The sequence below is a fragment of the Oryctolagus cuniculus genome, chromosome 20, assembly GCF_051225735.1.
Source record: "Oryctolagus cuniculus isolate XC-2025 breed Fujian yellow rabbit chromosome 20, ASM5122573v1, whole genome shotgun sequence".
NCBI lineage: Eukaryota > Metazoa > Chordata > Mammalia > Lagomorpha > Leporidae > Oryctolagus > Oryctolagus cuniculus.
The window spans coordinates 24,066,411-24,079,026 of NC_142886.1; the positions used below are offsets into that span (position 1 = coordinate 24,066,411).

At 42.1% G+C, this 12,616-nt stretch overlaps 1 protein-coding gene across 50 annotated transcripts in view; it reads right to left on the bottom strand.

Annotated features, from left to right (window-relative positions):
- The window catches only part of NUMB (NUMB endocytic adaptor protein), a 175,336-nt gene that overhangs the window by 128,369 nt on the left and 34,351 nt on the right, over positions 1–12,616 (bottom strand). The window lies entirely within an intron of this gene.

Sequence of the window (12,616 nt, forward strand, 5' to 3'; positions counted from 1 at the left end):
TTCACTCCCCAGATGGCCGCAATCGCCAAGGCTGAGCAAGATCAAAGCCAGGAGCCAGGAGCTTCTTCCAGGTCTCCTACATGGATGCATGGTCCCAAAAACTAGGGCCATCCTCTGCTGCTCTTCTGAGGCTATTAGCAGAGAGCTGGATTGGAAGTGGAGCAGCCAGGACATGAACGGATACCCATATGGGATACTGGCAATGCAGGCAGCAGCTTTATCTGCTATGCTACAATGCAGGCCATGAATAACTAAAAGCATAGAAGGCAAAATGGTAATAGCAGCTGTCTATCATAGAATTATGGGAATTTTAATTTCTTTATGGTTTTCAATTTATTTTGTCTTAAGAGTATTCCTACTTTTGTAATAAAAAGTTATTAACATTTTGTGGGGCCGGCGCTGTGGCACAGTGGGTTAACACCCTGGCCTGAAGCGCCAGCATCCCATATGGGCGCCTGTTCTAGTCCCAGCTGCTCCTCTTCCAATCCAGCTCTCTGCTATGGCCTGGGATAGCAGTGGAAGATGGCCCAAGCCCTTGGGCCTCTGCACCCGCATGGGAGACCCGGAGGAAGCTCCTTGCTCCTGACTTCAGATCAGTGCAGCTCCGGCCATTGTGGCCATCTGGGGAGTGAACCAGCGGATGGAAGACCTCTCTGTCTGTCTCTGCTTCTCTCTGTAATTCTTTCAAATAAATAAAATAAATCTTAAAAATAAAGTTATTAACATTTCGAAAGATAAAATGAAGTTACCAACTTCAAGTTCTCTAGAGTCTAAGTTCAGAAGTCCCTCTATCAGAGCAGACAGTGACATTGATATTCAGCATAGGTCCAAGTCTAATCTTGCACAATCCTTCTACACTAACCTTTGGCCTTGTCAAAATGTAAAAAAGAAGGGAGGATATAAGGACCAACTGGAAAGTCTTTGAAACGCAGCCCTGGAAGATCAAGAACTAGATTTGTTTTTATAAAATGAAGCAATAACATCGACCCTAGAGGAGCAGGCATTTAGCCTAGTGGCTAAGATGCTGGTTAAGAGGCTGATTTCCCCTATCAGAGTACCTGGGCTTGTAACCCAACTCTACTTTTGACTCCAGCTTCTTGCTAATGCAGATCCTGAGAGGCAGTAGTGATAGCTTAGGTTCCTGCCACCCACAAGGGAGACCTGGATTGAGTTCCCAGCTCCCAGCTTTGACCTGGCCAAGTTCCAGCTGTTGAAGGCATTTGGAGAGTAAACCAGCAAATGAGAAATTTCTTTCATCTCTCTGCCTTTCAAATAAATAAACTCTAAAATACACACTGTATACATGTATGTGAGTATGTGTATATATTTGAATAGCCAAATGTTAACTAATTATCTATGGGTTGGGGTTTTTTTTTTTTTTTTTGACAGGCAGAGTGGACAGTGAGAGAGAGAGACAGAGAGAGAAAGGTCTTCCTGTGCCGTTGGTTCACCCTCCAATGGCCGCCGCTGCAGCCGGCGCACCGTGCTGATCTGATGGCAGGAGCCAGGATCCAGGTGCTTTTCCTGGTCTCCCATGGGGTGCAGGGCCCAAGCACTTGGGCCATCCTCCACTGCACTCCCTGGCCATAGCAGAGAGCTGGCCTGGAAGAGGGGCAACCGGGACAGAATCCGGCGCCCCGACCGGGACTAGAACCCGGTGTGCCGGCGCCGCAAGGTGGAGGATTAGCCTATTGAGCCACGGCGCCGGCTATGGGTTGGGGTATTAAAGATAATCTCATTATATTTGCCTATCTATATTTTCAAAAGTACAACAGGTATGTATCATTTGAGTGCTTTTTTTAGTGAACTGTTAGGGGAAACATAAATAGTAGGAAGTAAATGAAAAGATGACAAACGTTACTCCTCTAAATCACAGATATGAAAATTAATTTAAAAATACTACATTACTGCTAACAGATCAAAAAGGCTAAACAAATGGTTAAGACCAAAAATTGGTTAGTACTTAAGGATTGTGAACCCTAATATACTGCTGATGGGAGCATAAACTAGGCAGCCATCCTAGAAAGCAATCTGGCAATGTCTAATGACATTAGATATTTGTATGGACCACAAATCAGCAATTCCTTTCTTCAATACAAATGTACTTCAGAAAAATTTTTGCACAAGCCAATAAGGATATGTATTAGGATGTTCATCGCAATACTATCTGTGTTAGTTTTCAAAGCATACCTAGGTATCCATTATTAGAGAAATGTATAAATTAAATGAGGGAATGTTAGGTAGGAAGTCAGTTATGAGCTTATGTGTGTGTGACATAAAGGCCTAAAGAGAAGACATCTATGTCCAGCATATGCATCTGCTGACAATGTTTCAGGGGCAGCCCGGTATTCACATTCTGCCCTACCCCCTTCTACCTGATAACTTGCCAGGTGGAGATCCCCACCCCTTCTGCCTGACAAATCTTCCACAATCTCCCAGATGCAGCCCAGTATCTGCATTTCAAACACCCCATTCTCTAGGGGGTCCTGCTCACCCTTCCTCTGAACCCATGATGGCATCAGCTAGGCTTCCTCCTGTCTGATACCTTCAAGGGAAAACTCAGATAGGAGCTTCTTAATATTTACAGCCATAAAATCCTTTGTTTCAGGAGGAGATGTGTGAAGACAAAGACCCATCTCCTTACCCCCCCCACCCCCACCGGCCTCAACGGGACTGCGCGCTCAGTCCTCTGCCTCTCTGCTGAGCCGCCCGCCTGGTCTGGCCAGGTGTACTCTCTCCACTCAACCATGTAACCTCACCCCCCCACCCCCAGTCCGAGCGACTGCGCACTATCTCTCAGGTCCTGTCTGGAGAGGTGCCCATCCATCCTTACGGATGTCCCTTCCCTAATAATACTCTCTGTCTCACGTCTGAATTCTCTCTTGCGCGAAGACAAGAACCCTGCATTTCTCTGGTGACAGGAATGCGTGACAGGAATGCATATACAATTGAATATTACACAACAGTCAGCTGTAAACTAGATTTGCAAGTTCGTTTAAATCTTAAGCAGTACTGAGCAAAAAAGAAGATTCACTATTCAATATTACTAAAGAAATTAAATACATACACAAAATAATATGAATAGATTTTTAAAATAATGTATATTAAATACATTAAAAATGCATTAGACTAGGGATATATGAGAGAAGAAAAAATAAAAACAAGATGGCACCAAAATCTGTACATGGATGTTTATATCAGTTTTACTCCTAATTGTCAGTTATCAATAAGACTACTGAAAAATATAGAAATAAATATAAATATCTTAATACAAATATGTATGCAAAGTTCAAGTTCCTAACTGATTAGAAAACAAGAATCTGGAAAGTTGTTAGGGGATCTTACTTGGTGACTAAAAGATACCACAGAGCTCTAAAAGCAACACAGTGACAATGAGAATAAAAAGAAGACTTGCTTAAAGATAAAATGCTTAAGAAGCAGGCCTATGGCCTAGTGGTTAAGATGTCATATCAGAATGCCTGGGTTCAATTCTCAGGTCAGAATATTGACTCCAGCTTCCTGCTAATGCAGACCCTGGGAGACAATGGTGATGGCTGGGTTCCTACCACAAGGGAGACATGGACTGACCTAGCTGGTACAGACACTTGGGAAGTGAAACAGTGAATGTTAACTAGCTCTGTCTTTCTCACTGTCTTTCTACCTTTCAAATAAAGAAATGATCTTTTAATGTATAATACGGCTATTAAGTTAACCACATTCAAAAATGTTTCTGAGATTACATGTTTTACAGATACATATTAAATAAAGCACAATGTTGTTACTCTGAAAATTGCAAACAGCATACTAAATTAATACAACCTCAGTTTTGCTATTTACCAGGAGAATTCATTTTAATACAATACACATCCCCATGGGGCTGGGGATGTGACCTAGTGGGTTGGGCCACTGCTTGCGACACTGATATCCCATTCCAGCGCTGCTTAGAGTACTGTCTGCTCTGCTCTATTTCTTCTTCTTCTTCTTTTAAGATTTTATTTATTTATTTGAGAGGTAGACTTACAGACAGTGAGAGGAAGAGACAGAGAGAAAGGTCCTCCTTCCGTTGTCTCAATCCTCAGATGGCCACAACGGCCCGAGCTGCGCTGATCCACAGCTAGGAGCCTGGTGCTTCCTCCCAGTCTCACGTGCGGGTGCAGGGGCCCAAGGACTTAGGCCATCTTCTACTGCCCGCCCAGGCCATAGCAGAGAGCTGGATAGGAAGAGGGGCAGCTGGGACTTGAACTGGCGCCCACATGGGATGCCGGAACCGCAGGCAGAGGATTAACCTACTGTGCCACAGAGCCGGCCCCTGCTCTACTTCTGATCCAACTCCCTGCCAGTGTGCCTGGGAAAGCAGCAAAGATGGCCCAAGTACTTGGACTCTGCTGCCTATGTGGGAGACCTGGATAAAGTTCCTGGCCAATGATTTCAGCCTGGCCCCAGTCCGGTAACTCTACCTTTCAAATAAATAAAATAAATCTTCAAAACAACGAACAGAAAAATCCTGAGCTCTGGGAAATTTCTTTCTATGGCATCATTATTACTTTATAGACTTAAGTGCAAGATATTCATGTCTTTATGCCTTTTTTTTTTTTTTTCTTAATTAGTGTGAGCAGATCAAGTAAACTGAAACATGCAGGAAAGTAGAAGTTTCATGATGAGTAACTGGGTTTCTCATATGGTTAACAGACTCAAAATAGAACACACTTTTCATTCAATTTGCTTTCTAGGAAACAACTTTGAATATTAACGAGTATTAATATTCAAAAGATGAGATACAATTTAAAGAAATATCAATAGCAAAATACCCTGTTAATCCTTTTTTTTTAAAAAAAGATTTATTTATTTATTTGAAAGTCAGAGTTACACAGAGAGAAGAGAGGTAGAGAGAGAGGTCTTCCATCCAGTTGTTCACTCCCCAGTTGGCCACAATGGCAGGAGCTACACCTATCTGAAGCCAGGAGCTTCTTCTGGGTTTCTTACATGGATGCAGGGGTCCAAGCTCTTGTACCATCCTCCACTGCTATCCCAGGCCATAGCAGAGAGCTGGATTGGAAGTAGAGCATCCGGGACTCACTGTTAACCATATGGGATGCTGGCACTGCAAGTAGCAGCTTTACCCACTATGCCACAGCGCCAGCCCCTACTCTGTTAATCTTAACTCATTCCTCACTGCTCCTTCTAACTGGTTTTGTTAAGCCTTGAGTTTTCTAATTTACCTCTATCCATGGACAGAATTAGACCTTCCTGTGTTTATCTAGTTTCATGACTCCCAAGAGATTCAAAGATGTCAAAATTCTCACAACCTCTCTCTTACAAGGTTACATTATCCCAATTGAAGAGAAAGTAAGGAAGCTCTATCATTTCCTTCTGCCATAGCTCGAAAAGGCTCTTCGTTTCACTTCTCCTGTGACTTTAGTCTTCTCTAAGATTTACTATAAATAGTTTTTTTATTCTTATAGGGTAAGAAACATGTCTGCAAAATATCTCCATTAATAACAGTATAACTTTCTTCACTCAGACCTTAATTTTCCTTACCTGTCCACTGAAGTTATCCTTAGGTTAATAACCAATGTTAATGCTTAATAACTAATATACAATCTGTGCCTTCGTGAACATGGACTCGTATCCTGAAGTTCTTATTGTCAATCCTGATACAAACTATTCATTTTATAAAAGTAACATGGAGTTAGTACACATTCAAACTCTCTCAAAAGCTCACTTTTACTAAAATATTTTGTAAATGTAATAATCAGGTTTATACCAAGATAAATTAATTATCTCTGGTGATATCTTACAAAATAAAAATAGCTCTGTCATTATGAATGATTAAGTTTAACATGAATTTCCAGCTTGCAGAATTGACAAAACGGAAAAATCATTCCACTTATAATACATATCTGTCCAAAGGTAAGACCTCCTAGGCAAACTGCAGAAAATAGTCTAGCTCTATGGAACACTACAGTTAAGCATTAAAAAAAGTCCTATTCATTACTGTACTAGAATTTTAGGCAAAGAAATTAAGCAATAAAAATAAAGAAAATGAAATTGGAAAGAGGTAAAAACTATCTCTATATTCAGGACATATACAGAAGATCCAAAAAATCCACAAATCCACACACCAAAAACACTTACTAGAGATAATAAATTAATTCAGCAAAGTTGCAGCATACAAGATCAAAATATATAAATCAATTAAATTTCTATATACTGAATAACAATCTGAGAAGGAAATTAAGAAAACAATATCACTTACAATAGAAAGCAAAAGAATAAAATATGAAGGAATAAATTCAAGCAAGGAGACTAAGACTTATTATACTGAAAACTATAAAGAACTGCTGGAAAAATTTTTAAAGTCCTAAATAAATAGACATCTTTTATTCATGGATTGAAGACTTAACGTTATTAAGATGACAATACCACCCAGATCCACAGATTCAACACAATTCCTATCACAATTCCAATGGACTTTTTCCCACAGAAAAATCTTGAAATACAGACAGACCTCAAAAGGGCCCATAAAGCCAAAACTATCATGAAAAAAAATCAAGTGCGGGGGGGGGGGTCGGTGCTGTGGTGTAGCAGTAAAACTACTGCCTGCAGTGCTGGCACCCCAGATGGTCACTGGTTCAAGTTCCGGCTGCTCCACTTCCAATTCAGCTCTCTGCTATGGCCTGGGAAAGCAGTAGAAGATGGCCGAGTCCTTGGGCCCCTGCACCCACGTGGGAGACCTGGAGGAAGCTCCTGGCTCCTGGCTTCAGATTGGCCCAGCTCTGGCCACTGTGGTTACTTGGGGAGTGAACAGGCTGATGGGGGGCACCCTCCCCTCTCCCCCTGCCTCTGCCTCTCTGTAACTATGCCTTTCAAATAAATAATAAATCATTAAAAAAAAAAAAAAGCTCTGCACTCATATACTTTAAAAAAAAGTATGGTAACTGAAATGAGCAAGAAACAAAGATACTGTAAGATTCCACTATTTGAGGTATCTAGAGTAATTAAATTCATAAAGACAGAAAGTACAATGGGGTGGTTGCCAAAGGCTGGAATTAAATAAGGAACAAGGAGCTGTTTAATGGTACAGAGTTTCAGTTTTCCAAGATGAAAAGAATTCTGGAGGTTGGCTACATAACACTATGGAATATACTGAACACTATTAAACTTACACTTAAAAATTATTAACATGGTAAATTTTACCCTATGCCAATTGCTTCATTACCTCATATTTCAAATAATTTTGTTAAATATTTTGCCATTAAAAGGTACTATACCAGCTGGCGCCGCGGCTCAATAGGCTAATCCTCCACCCAGCGGCGCTGGCACACAGAGTTCTAGTCCCGGTCGGGGTGCCGGATTCTTTCCCAGTTGCCCCTCTTCCAGGCCAGCTCTCTGCTGTGGCCTGGGAAGGCAGTGGAGGATGGCCCAAGTGCTTGGGCCTTGCACCCCATGGGAGACCAAGAGAAGCACCTGGCTCCTGCCTTCGGATCAGCGTGATGCGCTGGCCGCAGTGCGCCGGCCGCGACGGCCATTGGAGGGTGAACCAACAGCAAAAGGAAGACCTTTCTCTCTGTCTCTCTCACTATCCACTCTGCCTGTCAAAAAAAAAAAAAAAAAAAAAAAAGGTACTATACCTTTTAATAACTGGAAAAGGGGTGTCATTGGGGGAGTAAGAACAAAGTCATGCAATTTCTATATTGCCAAAAATCTATACAAGAAAGAACTTAATGACATTTTTCAAGTCAGAATCACTATAATTTTAGAAATAAGAATTATATCAAAAAACAATGCTAAGTTAAGAGAAGCACTAAATGCCAAAGCAATATAATTTATAACTTTTCCAATTACCATAAACCGATTTGCATTGTCAAACAATCATTCATAGGTGTGTTATCTTTGATAGGAATCTTATCATCTACCTCCTTCCATGGATTACATAAAATGTAACACTAATAAGTTTTAGGGGTTTCTTGTTGTTTGTTTCAGAGAACAGCTATTTCATCAAATAAGAGACTTTTTAATCCCTAAAGTATAGGCCTTGTGAAAGAATGGAGACAAGGGCTGGAACTGTGGCATAGCAGGTAAAGCTGCTGCCTGCAGTGCTAGCAACCCATATGAGCACCGGTTCAAGTCCCGGCTCCTCCACTTCCAATCCAGTTCTCTGCTATGGCCTGGGAAAGCAGTAGAAGATGGCCCAAGTCTTTGGGACCCTGCACCCGTGTGGGAGACCTGGAAGAAGCTCCTGGCTCCTGGCTTCAGATTGGCGCAGCTCCGGCCATTGCGGCCAATGAGGAGTGAACCAGCGGATGAAAGACCTCTCTCTCTCTGCCTCTCTTTCTCTCTCTGTGTAACTGAGTTTTAAAAAAAAAATAAATCTTTAAAAAAAAAAAAAAAAGGATGGAGACAAGATCAAGTATTTGATACATCTGAAAAAGGTGTTATCAGTAATAAAACTAATTTCTTAAAAGCAAAAGGGGTCTAAAAAGTGCTTAAGACAAAAAGTAAATCAAGTTAAATGTTTGAAATTTTATATATATTTTCATAAAAATGCCTATACTTACTATTATTTAAAACAATATTTTGTACTATATATATAGTGTTCTCAGTCTAGGTCTATTGTAAAACATCTCATCTTGCTTTTAAATACAAAAACAGTTTTCCTAACTACTGTACCTTCTAAAGTAAAACACATTATTTTACAAAATCAATCCATTCTGATCACTCACAGTTGAGCATTAGCAAACTTTTGAGATTACCTTTAGTGTCACAATAGCCGGTTCAGTTATTTTCCACTACAGAATGTGTATGGACCTTTGAGTAATGGGAAAATAGTGCTGAACCAACTCAGTTGAATCAAACTCATTACACTGTAAATCACTTCAGAACAGCACAGAATCAAGACAGCAAGTCAACTTGTCAGGTTTCAAAGATGAGATCTTAGAACCTATTTCTCAGTTAGAGTGCATGGACCAGGGGGCTGGCGTAATGGGTAAATGTGGTGCTGGCACTGATTCCTGTCCTGTTTGCTCTACTTCCAATCCAGCTCCCTGGGAAAGCAGCAGATGGCCCAGGAATTTGGGCCCCTGCACCTACATGGGAAACCTGGAAAAAGCTCCCAACTCCTGGCTTCAGCCAGGCCCAGCCCTGGCCATCACACCCGTTCGAGGAGTAAACCAGAAAATGAAAAATCCCTTTCCCTCTTTCTGCCATTCAAACAACTAAAATAAAATCTTAAGGAAAAAAAAAATGATAGAAGTGAATGGAACTATAGTGCCATATAAAACTTAGAGAATTATCTAAAAAACCTGAGGTCTTCAAAAGTTCACAGAAAATGTATATTATGAAAAAACTGGGGCCAGAGCCATGGCACAGTAGGTTAATCCTCCGCCTGCGGCACCAGCATCCCATATGGGCGCCAGTTCAAGTCCCTGCTGCTCCTCTTCCAGTCCAGCTCTCTACTAAGGCCTGGGAAAGCAGTAGAAGATGGCCTGGGTCCTTGGGTCCCTGCATCCGTGTGGGAGACTTGAAAGAAGCTCCTGGCTTCTGATCGGTGCAGCTACGGCCGTTGCGGCCATCTGGGGAGTGAATCAACAGAAAGAAGATCTCTCTGTCTCTCCCTCTCACTGTCTGTAACTTTACCTCTCAAATAAATAAAATCTTTAAAAAAAAAAAAAAAACACTATGCATGGATTTAAAAAATACTTTTGCACCAAAATAAACTTATTATTAAATTTCACTTCTTTGTCAACTTTTGAAGTATTTAGCTAAATTCAAACCTGCCCAGGCAATTAATGAAATGGGCAAGTATGAACCATAAGACAACCAAATATTCTACAACTTTCCAAATTTTCATTTCCCACTGAAAATTATTTTAAATATGTACTGGAAATTTAGCAGGTAAGATTGTACAGTTCTGAAAATAACCACAAGATTCTCCTTAAAAGAAGTAGAGACAGACAAAACAAATCTGATGCATATATGACTATAAATGACTATACTGGTGCTAGTCCTCACATGTATATTAGAAACCAATTTCCCAGGCCGGCACCATGGCTCACTAGGCTAATCCTCCACCTGCGGCGCCAGCACCCCGGGTTCTAGTCCCAGTCAGGGCGCCAGATTCTGTCCCAGTTACCCGTCTTCCAGTCCCGCTCTCTGCTGTGGCCCGGGAGTGCAGTGGAGGATGGCCCAAGTGCTTGGGCCCTGCACCCATGTGGGAAACCAGGAGGAAGCATCTGGCTCCTGACTTCAGATCAGCGCAGCGCACCAGCCATAGCGGCCACTTTGGGGGTGAACTGACGGAAAAAGGAAGACCTTTCTCTCTCTCTTTCTCTCTCTCTCTAACTCTGCCTGTCAAAAAAAAGAAACCAATTTCCCAAATAATTCTTGAATTATTAAAACAATAAGGAAAAAACACAAACCCAGGTAGACTTTGAACTAAAATAATTAGCATGTTACCAAAAAACAAAAACAGAAAATGGCATTTGGCATAGCAATTAAGACACTGACCAGGACACCAGCATCCTATGTGAGTGCCTGGGTTTACTTCCATCTCCAGCTTCCCTCTAATCACACCATGTGCAGCAGCAGGTAATGGCTAAAGTAGTTGGGCTCCTGCCACCCATTTGGAAGACCTGGATTGAATTCACAGCTCCTAGAGTCAGCCTGACCCAGTCCTGGCCATTGAAGTAATTTGGTGAATGAACCAGCAGATGAAAGTGCACATGCACTCTCTGGCTCACTCTCTCAGATAATTAGGGGAAAAAAAAAATACAAATCTTATTTTGTATCTTGCTTATGAACTTTGATCTTTAAAAAAAAAAAAAAGACATTTATTTATTCAAAAGGCAGAGTTAAGGGACAGAGACTTTCATCCTCTGGTTCACTCCCCAAATGGCCCCAAGAGCCAGAGCTGGGCCAGGCTGAAGCCAGGAACCTGGAACTCGATCCACGTCTCCTATGTAGGTAACTGGAGCCCAGGGACTTGAATCATCTTCTGCGACTTTCCCAGGAACAACAGCAGGAAGCTGGATCGGAAGTGGAGCAGCCAGGACTTGAGCTGGCACTCATATGAGATGTTGGCATCTCGAGGGGCAGCTTAACCTGTTGCACCACAACACCAACCCCTGGTCTTAATTTTAGAATACAGTAGGATACTACTTTGTTGATGCAAAGGAAAATTCAAAATCTGTTTCCCTTCTTTCTATTTAGGCATCTTATTATCATATTCTACTGGACAAGAATATGCCAAATTCTTACTAGACTCTTATACCACAATTTCCTACAAATACTTTTTTCATATATTGTATATGCTTGTTAGTATTCTTTAACTTAAAAGTAATATATTGGGGCCAGCACCGTGGCGTAGCGGGTAAAGATGCCTCCTGCAGTGCCGGCATCCCATATGGGCACTAGTTCGAGTCTTGGCTGCTCCACTTCCGATCCCGCTCTCTGCTATAGCCTGGGAAGGCAGTAGAAGATGGCCCAAGTCCTTGGGCCCCTGCACCCACATGGGAGACCCAGAAGAAGCTCCTGGCTCCTAGCTTTGGATCAGCGCAGTTCCAGCTATTGCAGCCATCTGGGGAGTGAATCACTGGATGAAAGATTCTCTCTCTCTGTGTCTCTCCTTCTCTCTCTGTGTAACTCTGATTTTCAAAGAAATCAATCTTTTAAAAAAAAAGGTAATATAAACTGTGGCAAAGCATATTTCCCAAAGATGGCTAAAATTGTAGATTCCCTCTCATATCCTCATCTTACAATGTGCTCTCTTGGCACTCTTCCCTTCAAGCAGTGGGGTCTATGTTGAGCCCTTTTTCTGAACCTAAGAACACCTTCATATCCACCTCGACCAAGAGAACAAAACAGAATTAACACAATATAACTTTCAAGCTATGTCAAATATGCCAGGTACTTCCACCTTCCTCGCTTGGGATGCTCTCTCTTGGAATATAGCCACCATGCTATGAGGAAACCAAGCAACCACAAGGAAGGTCTCATGTAGGTATTCTGGCCAAGATCCCAGGCTGAGATCTCAGCCAAGAGCCAGCATTAACTACCAGAAACACAAGTGAGCAAACTAGCCTTCAGATGATTCTAGCTCTCAGGTAAATGAATTACCCTCACCCTTCCAGCCATTCTACCTCTTATCATATGCTAACAGAAACAGTTATCTCCACAAAACAAGTCCTTTTTTTTTTTTTTTTTTTTGACAGGCAGAGTGGACAGTGAGAGAGAGAGACAGAGAGAAAGGTCTTCCTTTACCATTGGTTCACCCTCCAATGGCCGATGCAGCTGGCGCACCGCGCTGATCCAAAGCCAGGAGCCAGATGCTTCCTCCTGGTCTCCCACGTGGGTGCAGGGCCCAAGCATTTGGGCCATCCTCCACTGCACTCCCGGGCCATAGCAGAGAGCTGGCCTGGAAGAGGGGCAACCGGGACAGAATCCGGCACCCCGACCGGGACTAGAACCTGGGGTGCCGGCGCCGCAGGCGGAGGATTAGCCTATTGAGCCGCGGCACTGGCCCAACAAAACAAGTCTTGACCAAACTCCAGATACATGAGGAAAATAAATTATTGTTCTGTTGTACATCACTATAATTTGTTATAAGGTAATAGATAAC